This window comes from Vitis riparia, unplaced genomic scaffold (genome assembly GCF_004353265.1).
Source record: "Vitis riparia cultivar Riparia Gloire de Montpellier isolate 1030 unplaced genomic scaffold, EGFV_Vit.rip_1.0 scaffold725_pilon_pilon, whole genome shotgun sequence".
In the NCBI taxonomy this organism is placed as follows: Eukaryota; Viridiplantae; Streptophyta; class Magnoliopsida; order Vitales; family Vitaceae; genus Vitis; species Vitis riparia.
The window spans coordinates 57,172-67,694 of record NW_023269752.1 but is presented as its reverse complement, the minus strand read 5'-3'; the positions used below and the strand labels follow the sequence as shown (position 1 = coordinate 67,694).

At 34.2% G+C, this 10,523-nt stretch overlaps 1 pseudogene; it reads left to right on the top strand.

Moving 5' to 3' along the window:
* The first annotated feature begins 3,869 nt into the window (after positions 1 to 3,869).
* LOC117910364 lies at positions 3,870 to 10,523 on the top strand (annotated as a pseudogene).

Sequence of the window (10,523 nt, the reverse complement as noted above, 5' to 3'; positions counted from 1 at the left end):
AAGGTGGTGAAATGATTTCCGGAAAAATCCAAATCCAAAAATACTAAAAAATTCACAAGGGTACGAAGAATGTGAGGAATCCTCACATTGTTCGTACCCTCCCAATTGTCCACTTTTTTGGAGTTTTGAAAATTTTTTGGGACGTCATATGACTTGGATATTGTTTAAATAGGTTCATTACACTTAGGAGGTGGGAAATGTTTTCCGAAAAAATCCAAATCCAAAAATACTAAAAAATTCACAAGGGTACGAAGAATGTGAGGAATCCTCACATTGTTCGTACCCTCCCAATTCTCCACTTCTTTGGAGTTTTTAAAATTTTTTGGGACATCATATGGCTTGAATGTTGTTTAAATAGGTTCGTTACACTTAGGAGGCGGTGAAATGATTTCCGGAAAAATCAAATTCCAAAAATACTAAAAAATTCACAAGGGTACGAAGAATGTGTGGAATCCTCACATTGTTCGTACCCTCCCAATTCTCCACTTCTTTGGAGTTTTGAAAATTTTTTGGGACATCATATGGCTTGGATGTTGTTTAAATAGGTTCGTTACACTTAGAAGGTGGTGAAATGATTTCCGGAAAAATCCAAATCCAATAATACTAAAAAATTCATAAGGGTACGAAGAATGTGAGGAATCCTCACATTGTTCGTACCCTCCCAATTCTCCACTTCTTTGGAGTTTTTAAATTTTTTGGGACATCATATGGCTTGGATGTTGTTTAAATAGGTTCGTTACACTTAGAAGGTGGTGAAATGATTTCCGGAAAAATCCAAATCCAAAATACTAAAAAATTGACAAGGGTACGAAGAATGTGAGGAATCCTCACATTGTTCGTACCCTCCCAATTCTCCACTTCTTTGGAGTTTTTAAAATTTTTTGGGACATCATATGGCTTGGATGTTGTTTAAATAGGTTCGTTACACTTAGAAGGTGGTGAAATGAGTTCCGGAAAAATCCAATTCCAAAAATACTAAATAATTCACAAGGGTACGAAGAATGTGAGGAATCCTCACATTGTTAGTACCCTACCAATTCTCCACTTCTTTGGAGTTTTTAAAAATTTTTGGAACATCATATGGTTTGGATGTTGTTTAAATAGGTTCGTTACACATAGAAGGTGATCAAATGATATCCGGAAAAATCAAAATCCAAAAATACTAGAAAATTCACAAGGGTACGAAGAATGTGAGGAATCCTCACATTGTTCGTACTCTCCCAATTCTCCACTTCTTTGGAGTTTTGAAATTTTTTTGGGACATCATATGGCTTGGATGTTGTTGAAATAGGTTCGTTACATTTGGAAGGTGGTGAAATGATTTCCGGAAAAATCCAATTCGAAAAATACTAAAAAATTCACAAGGGTACGAAGAATGTGAGGAATCCTCACATTGTTCGTACTCTCCCAATTCTCCACTTCTTTGGAGTTTTTAAAATTTTTTGGGACATCATATGGCTTGGATATTGTTTAAATAGGATCGTTACACTTAGAAGATGGTGAAATGATTTCCGAAAAAATCCAAATCCAAAAATACTAAAAAATTCACAAGGGTACGAAGAATGTGAGAAATTCTCATATGCTTCGTACCCTCCAGATTCTCCATTTGTTTGAAGTTTTTAAACTTTTTTGGAACTTAATATGACTTGGATATTGTTTAAATAAGTTCATTACACTTAGGGTGGTCAAATGATTTCCGGAAAAATCCAAATAAAAAAATACTCAAAAATTCAGTACATTTTGAGGGTGTGAAATGGATCGTAAAATTCAAAATAGAAATTTACCGAAAAAATATGTGAGGGTTTTGGATTTCCATATTGTTAGTAATTATACCTTTTTCATATTTTCAATATTTCAACCAATTTTTTTGAAAAGCTAAGAAATAATTTAATCATATATTCTCAATTAATAATTAGTACACAACTAATTTAATTTTAATTTAATATATATTTTATAAAATTTAGTTCTAGTTTTCCCATTTTTTTGACTTCATAAACCAATTATATTGCTTTTCACACTTCAAATATTCGTGAAATTTTTGTCGACAAATTATTTGATTTTAAAATAAATTAAATTTATTTTTCCTTAATTTATAAATTATATCACCAAATTCTTTATAATTTTTTTTATTTATTTTAAACTTAATTTTTATGTGGGGTTTAATCACTTTATAGTACAAAAATAAATAAACAGTAATTTATTTTTTCAAAATTTTCTTTATTTTTCTGTTTCATAAAAATTTTCCTAAACAAAATAATTACATTAAACAAATTTATAATTGGTTAATGTAATAAATGTAACAATGTGTGTTGCATGATATTATTTCTCATGGCAACCGGATGGGTGACTTGAAGAAGAGGTTTTGTTTTTTTTTTTTTTAATTTAGCATGCCATGTGTCTCTACCCTATTAGCCCAAAAAAGTGGATATGGCACCTGCTTTTCGGTACCGTAGCAAGACCCATCATTTATAAGATTTAAAACCCAAAATTTTGATTTAAAAAGTGAGTGTGAAATATTACAACTAGTGTGGGGCAAGTGGCAACTCACTTTAAATATCCCGAAAAAATTGATGTGCTTTAAATGCTTTGATTAGACTTTTACTTGAAGATTTTTAAGATATTTCAGCATATTATTATATAAATATTCTCTAGGAGATTTTTCTTTCTTTTGTCCTCTCCTCTTTGGGAATAATCAAAGTAAATGACAAATTTCCGATCATTGTCACCATATATGCCAAATCTAAGAAAATTTTCTTTCTTTGTCCCATCCTCTTTGGGAATAATCAAAGTAGATGACCATTTTCCAATCATTATCACCCTCAATCACCCTATGTGCCAATTTTTCCTTCATCAAAACAACCCACGTCTTTAGTCTTCTTATCACATCTGATTCACTTTGTTTGATATTTTTTTTTCTAATCAATATTTTAAATTTGTTATTTGATGAAAAAATTATTAATGATTTTATTTAAGTAAAAAAAAAAAGACAAAGAGAAATAGGATGAGTAAAGTAGGAAAGCCGAGTCTTCTCTTAACCAGTTTTCTCTTCTTTCTTATTAATCTGGAGGCATATTGAATGCTAAAATCCAGTAGATGATATTGAAAATTCAGTGCTAGAAAGGTATGTCACCTCTAATCTTTGCAACCTCTGCATCCTCTTGCCATGGATATATTGATACTTCGATTTTACGAATATATTATAAATATATTGGTGGATATCTTAACATAAAATATCAATGAGTTTAAAATTGATCAAAATTTATAAAAATATAAGAAAAAAACTCTTAGATATAAGATTAGAAGTATAATAGATATTTTAAAGTTATTTTATGGAAGAAATTGAAATATATATTGATTTATATCATTCATCATCGTGATAATATAATTTATCATATTATATGTATCAATAAAAAATATAAATTTTATAAGTGTACAATGATTATTAAATTACATCAAATATTAATTTAATAATAATATTGTGAAATTTGATTATAATATATTTAATTTTAAAATATATTTAATATTAAAATTATGATATATTTAATAAAATTGTGTTAAATGATATAAAATAAATTATGATAAATGTATAATTTTATAATATTTAATTAATAAATTAATCATATTAAAAACATTAAGGAGAAAATTATCATGATAATTTTTATATTTTTGTTATTTAAAATATTCTTTTAATATTTTGTTAATATGATGACTTATTGTATATATATACATATATTTGGTGCAAACTATATATGAAACTTTTAGTATATAGATATTTGGTGCAAACAATATATCAAAGTACAACCTTACGCCAGTCGTGGGCAAGGGTAAATATCGTTTGGAGGTTAACATGGCTAGATGGAGATGGGAACCCCACCGCAATTGCCAGCCACAAACATCAGTTTCCCTTATAAAAATTTTATGGAGAGAAACTGCGATGTTAGCCAGGAAGTGTGGTGTTAGTGGGAGAGATATCGGGGTGTAGACAATGCTGGTTTTGTCCATTTCATCGGCGGGGATTCTCCGACATGGGTTCGAGTCCGGTGGTAGGCGGTGCTAATATAACCACCGGTGGCGCCACTTCTTGATGCCACATGGCTAGGTGGAGATGGGACTACCACTGCTTTCTCTCATCAACCTTTGTCTTCTTTATTGCTTCCTTCGTCGTTTACGGATTCATTGCGGCTGTCTATGCTTGGCTTTTCGTCAACCCTCATGCGCCTCTGGAACTGGCCTCGCTGGGCTGTCGCCCGGACAGCGAGGGCTCCTGGGCGATTGGTGTTTTCTACGGTGACTCCCCGTTTTCTCTTAGACCCATTGAGGCGGTATGCCTGCGTTTTTCTTTCTTTCCATTTTTTCTTTTTAAGGTTTCTAAGTTTGCGGATGACCCTGAGGGGAATTGGTATGTGTTTTAATACCGGGAACGGTCGGTTCGACCGCCGTCGGTCACCAATCCGATTCGGTTCGGCTGTTTGAGCCAGACAGTCTTTGAACCAGCGTCGAACCGTTGGAACCGGTGAACTGGCTGATCCGACCTGTTTCGGGTGAATCGAACGGTTCAAAAAACCCCTCTCCTTCCCGACTTCTGCTACTGCGGCACTGCCCCGCTTCCCCTTCACCTTCCTTTTCCAAGTTGCCCCCTCTTCCCACTTCCCACCTCCAGCCCAACGCTCCCATTTCATTTTCAGATTTTCCTTTTATGTTATTTTTATTTTTATTTACCTTAGTATCTCAATTCCATTATTATTTATTTTATTTTATATTCGTCATTTTTTAAATTTATGATTTAAAAATAAATTTTAAAACTTCTAATTTCAAATTAAAATTTTGATTTTAATTTAAATTTCTAATTTGAAACTAATTTTGTTTTCAAATAAAGTTTTAATTTTTAAATAATATATAAATTATTATTTTTATTTTTATAATTATTTTTTATTTTAATAATATATAAATTATATATTCATGATGTATTCAACGTAGGTTAAATGGGTATTTGTTGGTTTTTTTTGGAATTTTGCTTTTTCTGAAATGTGGATCCCAAATGGATGCAGATGAATGTGTGGAGAAATGAGAGTGCAGCGTGGCCTGTGGCTAACCCTGTTGTGACGTGTGCGTCGGCTTCTGATGCTGGTTTCCCTAGTAATTTTGTAGTGGACCCTTTTCTCTACGTTCAGGTGAATGAACCTTTCGTTTGATTTTGTAACTCTCATCTTTCTTGTTCAACCAATTGTTTGGAATCCATACAGTTTTAGGGCTAGCTGTATAGGGTTTTTAGTCTGGCTTTTTCATGGAGAGTGCTAATGCCACGGAGGTAATCAAATGATGACGAGCCTGTAATTTAGTTCAATCAATAAACTATAAACTCTGGTTGTTGATAATGATTTTAGAAATTTTAAAAACGTTTGTTAGAATCACAAATGAGATTTAAAAAACGCGGTTAATAATGATTCTATGAAATGTTTTAAATCTTTTTAATACTTGAAAAATAAATTTTTTTAAGTATTACAAAGATTAAAAATATTTTTTAGAATTATTGTCAAAATATATTTTAAGAGTTTAATTAGTAGTAATTTTAAAAAGGTGTTTTTAATTTTTTAGTATTTTAAAAAATAAATATTTTTAAGTATTAAAAAAGACAAATGCTCCAGTTTGTAGGGGAATTGATATAATAGGAGGGAATCCCATAAAAGGTACATTATATGGACAATGTTGAAAATCTTAAATTTCCAATTTTTGGTTTGTTCCATGGATTGAAAAATTAGAATTGATTGGAAAAAATTTCGCCAATATATCAGATATCGGGCGGCCTCGAAACGAAATTCAACATCGATTATTGATCGGAATGAATATCGACAAAAAATCGATAAAATCAGCGAAATATCGACGATATATCGATTTGAAACTAATAAATCGACGAAAAAATTGAGCGTGAAGTGACACGCAGAGAAGCGAAGGAAACTTGTCAAAATATCAGAGATATATTAGCGATATATAAGAAATATCGGCGAATGTATTGGATATATAAGTGAATATATCACCGATATATCGAGGAACTATCGGAGATTTTGTTCAAAGTTTTTTTTAAAAAAAATATTTATCATTTTTTATTTTTTAATTATTCATTTTAATTCATTTTTTTATTTTAAATCCATGTTATCATTTTATTTTTAACTACTTTTTATATTTATCTCATTTATACATGACATGTTCGTATTTATAATCAATTCTATCGAAACTCCATGTTCTTGTATGAATATTGTCTTCAACAAGATGGGTTTCATTCATCTAACAATATGGTGAAACCACATCGATCTTGATTTTAGTATTAATGATTATTGTAATGTCATATGTATTATGTTTATGTGTAAATTGTTTTTATTTAATAAAATCAAATATTTCTTAACTCAATTCTAACTTTCTAAGTGTACAATTCCAAAATTCGTATTTTCTATTTTTAAAATCCAAGTATCGTAAACTGTTTACCGATTTTTTTTTTTTTTGATTATATATATGTCAATTACACTTATAAAATAACTTCAATATGTATATTATTACTTATTTTATTATTCTTTGGATTTTTCTAAGCATTTCCATCAATTTTAGATAATTTTTATCTCACCGATATTTGTGTAAAAATATCCACCGATATTTCTTTGATATTTCCGATATATCCATGTTTACCGATATTTCAGTCCATGGTTTGTTCAATGTACTTTTGAGATGCTCTGAAGATGACTCAGATTTAAACTAGTGGAACCTAAATGCATCTTTGGAATTCAAGAAGCTGTTAGCTTGGATTAGTTTGTTATAATTGTGTTCTTTTATAAGAATTAGTTTAATGTTATTTTAAGTGGTTATAATGATGTGTTCAAATATCAATTGCCCAGATGAAGCTTCTTGTTGAATGGAAACAAATATTGTTCTTTTGGGTGTGTAAGGCCTGATCTCCATTTTGAAAATCAATTTTCTTCAAAAACACCTTCAGTACATCAAGAGGGAACTGGTTTCTCGTGCGATCAATCATTTTGGTGAGGGGAGGTGTTTATTCGTCTGTTATATTGGCTGAGAATGGGATGTCTTTAGGATTTCTTCTGGTCTTCTCTTTAAAAGCGATTCCTAAGTTTATGTTGCATATGGGTTCGCGGAGCCTAGACTTTTGGGTTTGGAGGTAGGAGGTCGGGTGGGTGGTTGCTTTGGGTTTCAGGGGTTGGATATCTTCTGCTTAGAGAGAATATATCGTGTTGGGCTCTTTCATTGGGTTGCCTCTTTTTTTTTTTTTTGGGGTCAAATGTTGAGAGAGTTGGGCAACTCAGTTTACGTGCTTCTGCAAACAAATGAATATGCAAAAGTTGGAACTTATTATAGGGCAGAACTTTTAATAGCATTTCACGTGTATCAAACTTTAGAAAAAAAGGGGAAATGATAAGTAATGGAGTTCCTTCTTTGCATGCATCTCCTTGTATGCAAGCATAACTTCTCCCGGTAGAGGATAATGTTATAATTGAACCTCTAACAGTTTAGGTCAAAGTGCTGTTTCATTAGTTTAGCCATCCTCGACTTGTGTGATCTAAAGATTCCGCACAAATTGATGGATATGGTTAGTTCATGGGAGACTAGAAGCAAATGAGAGAGACTAATGAGTATTGTTCTTTTCACTTGGGAATCCTGGGAAACGTAGAAGAAAATGAAGGGACTGATGAAGTATCCTTCTTTTGAATCTTTTCCTAAGGAACATATTCGATTGATTTTCCCAAGGAACTCGTGGTTGCTTATTATTAGTCACTGATAGAAATATGCATTGCACTTGAGCCCAACTTGCATTTACATCAGTATGTGAGCTCTTATCATTCTTTTCAACAAGAGCATGAATTTCAACCCTTCTTTTCAACCTAGGAATGTTTCTCCATGTTGACTTGAGGAGTGCAGAGAGAATCTCTCTTCTTTTCAACCTTTGCATGAATTTTCTCCCTGTTGACTCAAGTAGTGCTAAGAGAATCTCTCTCTCTCTCTCTCTCTGTATGTGCATCTGTTTTGTATGTTATGTTACTTTCTCTTGTACATTAACTTTATCCTCGTCATGCTACTTTCTCTTGTACATTAACCTAATTGTTGCATTCAACTTTATGGGCATCATGTTACAGGGAGACACACTTTTCCTATTCTATGAAACAAAGAATTCGATCACAATGCAAGGAGATATTGGGGTCTCAAAAAGTGACGATGAGGGTGCAACATGGCAACATTTGGGTGTTGCCTTGGATGAGGAATGGCATCTTTCGTATCCATATGTCTTTGAGTACCTTGGCAAAGTAAGATTTCAATTTCATAGAAACACATTATGTTCTATAAACATCCGTTGAACCTAGCATTTGCATGTAAATGCAACTTACATGATATCAATGCGGCAAATGTCAGGAATATCAGATGGTTTTGATCAACTGGATGTACCCCATAGCATTAGATGGTGGAAGTACTTTGAAAACTTTATAAATCAGTTGCTCAAAATTCTTATGCTTTATTAATTTTTGGTCAAGAATCTTCCACGTTGGCACACAGACGATAGCTCAATATGAAATTTTCTGGTTAATTAATCTCATTTTTTTTCATTACTTCACTTTCTTTTGTTTCTTACAGATATACATGATGCCTGATAGCAGTGGTATAGGGGAGCTCCGCATCTATCGGGCACTTAACTTTCCCTTGGAATGGACACTGGAGAAAATTATTATAAAGAAACACCTAGTTGATTCTGTTATTATTAATCATGATGGGAAATATTGGATTTTTGGTTCTGATCACACTGGTTTTGGTGCCAAGAAGAATGGACAGATGGAAATCTGGTATAGTAGCTCACCATTTGATCACTGGAAGCCACACAAGAAGAACCCTATTTATAACACTGACAAGAGCTACGGTACTCGGAATGGAGGCAGGCCATTTGTATACGAAGGAAACCTTTATCGCATGGGTCAAGACTCCGGTGAAACATATGGACGGCGAGTCCGTGCTTTCAAAGTGGAAGTCCTTACCCAGGATGAGTTCAAAGAAGTTGAAGTTTCCCTGGGCATAGACGAGTCAAATAAGGGTCGAAACGCTTGGAACGGTGCTCGCTACCATCACCTTGATGTGCAACAACTAAGTTATGGCAAGTGGATTGGTGTCATGGATGGAGATCGGGTACCTTCAGGAGACCCAGCTCATCGTTTTATTCTTGGCTGTGCCTCAGTTGTGGTTGTTGTCGCAGTTGTTATACTGTTGGGGTCGCTGGTTGGAGCCGTGAAATGTATTATCCCCCTCAACTGGTTCCCACACAATTCAGGAAAGAGAAGCGATGTTTTCCTGACATGGGAACGGTCCAATTTGATGTCTTATAAGCTTCGACAGCTCTGCAGTCGCTTGAATAGAGCACCTTTATTCCTCCGAGGCATGATAAAACCCAACTCCATCATCGGAAGATTGGTAATCTCTTTCATATTTGCAGTTGGAGCTGTACTAGTCTGCATTGCCGTGAATTACTATGGAGGCAATGGTGCTGAAGAAGCTTATCCATTGAAAGGACACTATTCTCAGTTCACACTATTGACGATGACCTACGAAGCCCGGCTCTGGAATTTGAAAATGTACGTGAAGCATTACTCAAGATGCTCTTCAGTAGGGGAGATTGTAGTGGTGTGGAACAAAGGGGCGCCTCCAGAACTGAGTGAATTGGACTCGGCAGTGCCAGTGAGGATCAGAGTGGAGGAAAAAACTCACTCAACAACCGGTTCAAGATCGATCCTCTGATAAAGAACCGAGCTGTTCTAGAGCTTGACGATGATATCATGATGAGCTGCGATGATATAGAACGGGGATTCCGGGTATGGCGAGAGCACCCAGATAGGATCGTGGGATTCTACCCACGTCTTGTAGAAGGGAGCGTGTTTAAGTACGACGGGGAGAAGTATGCACGAAAGCTCAAAGGGTATAACATGATCCTGACAGGAGCAGCCTTCATTGATGCCCAATTGGCATTTGAGAGGTATTGGAGCAAGGAAGCCAAGGCAGGAAGGAAGGTAGTGGACAAGTATTTCAACTGCGAGGACGTGCTTTTGAACTACCTCTACGCAAATGCAAGCTCTTCAAGGACGGTAGAGTATGTGAGACCCACTTGGGTCATCGACACATCCAAGTTCTCAGGCGTTGCCATCAGCCGAAACACTCAACACCATTACAGAATAAGAAGCAAGTGTCTCTTGAAATTTTCAGAGATGTATGGTGGTTTGGGGAAGCAGAAATGGGAATTCAACGGCCGGCAGGACAGATGGGATTTATGATCAGGAATCCAGTCCATCATTCACCATGGCCACAGGTAGATTGTAATAGAAGGTGTCACAAAACTTTTCTTCTATTATTGTTGAAGCCTACCAACTATCTAAGTGGGTTGCTTGGGATGCAATCCCATCAACAAAGCTAAACCAACCAAATTTGTATAATTAGTAGAAGAAAAAATAAATATTTGTAAGAAGTTAAATAAGAGTGAGAAATAT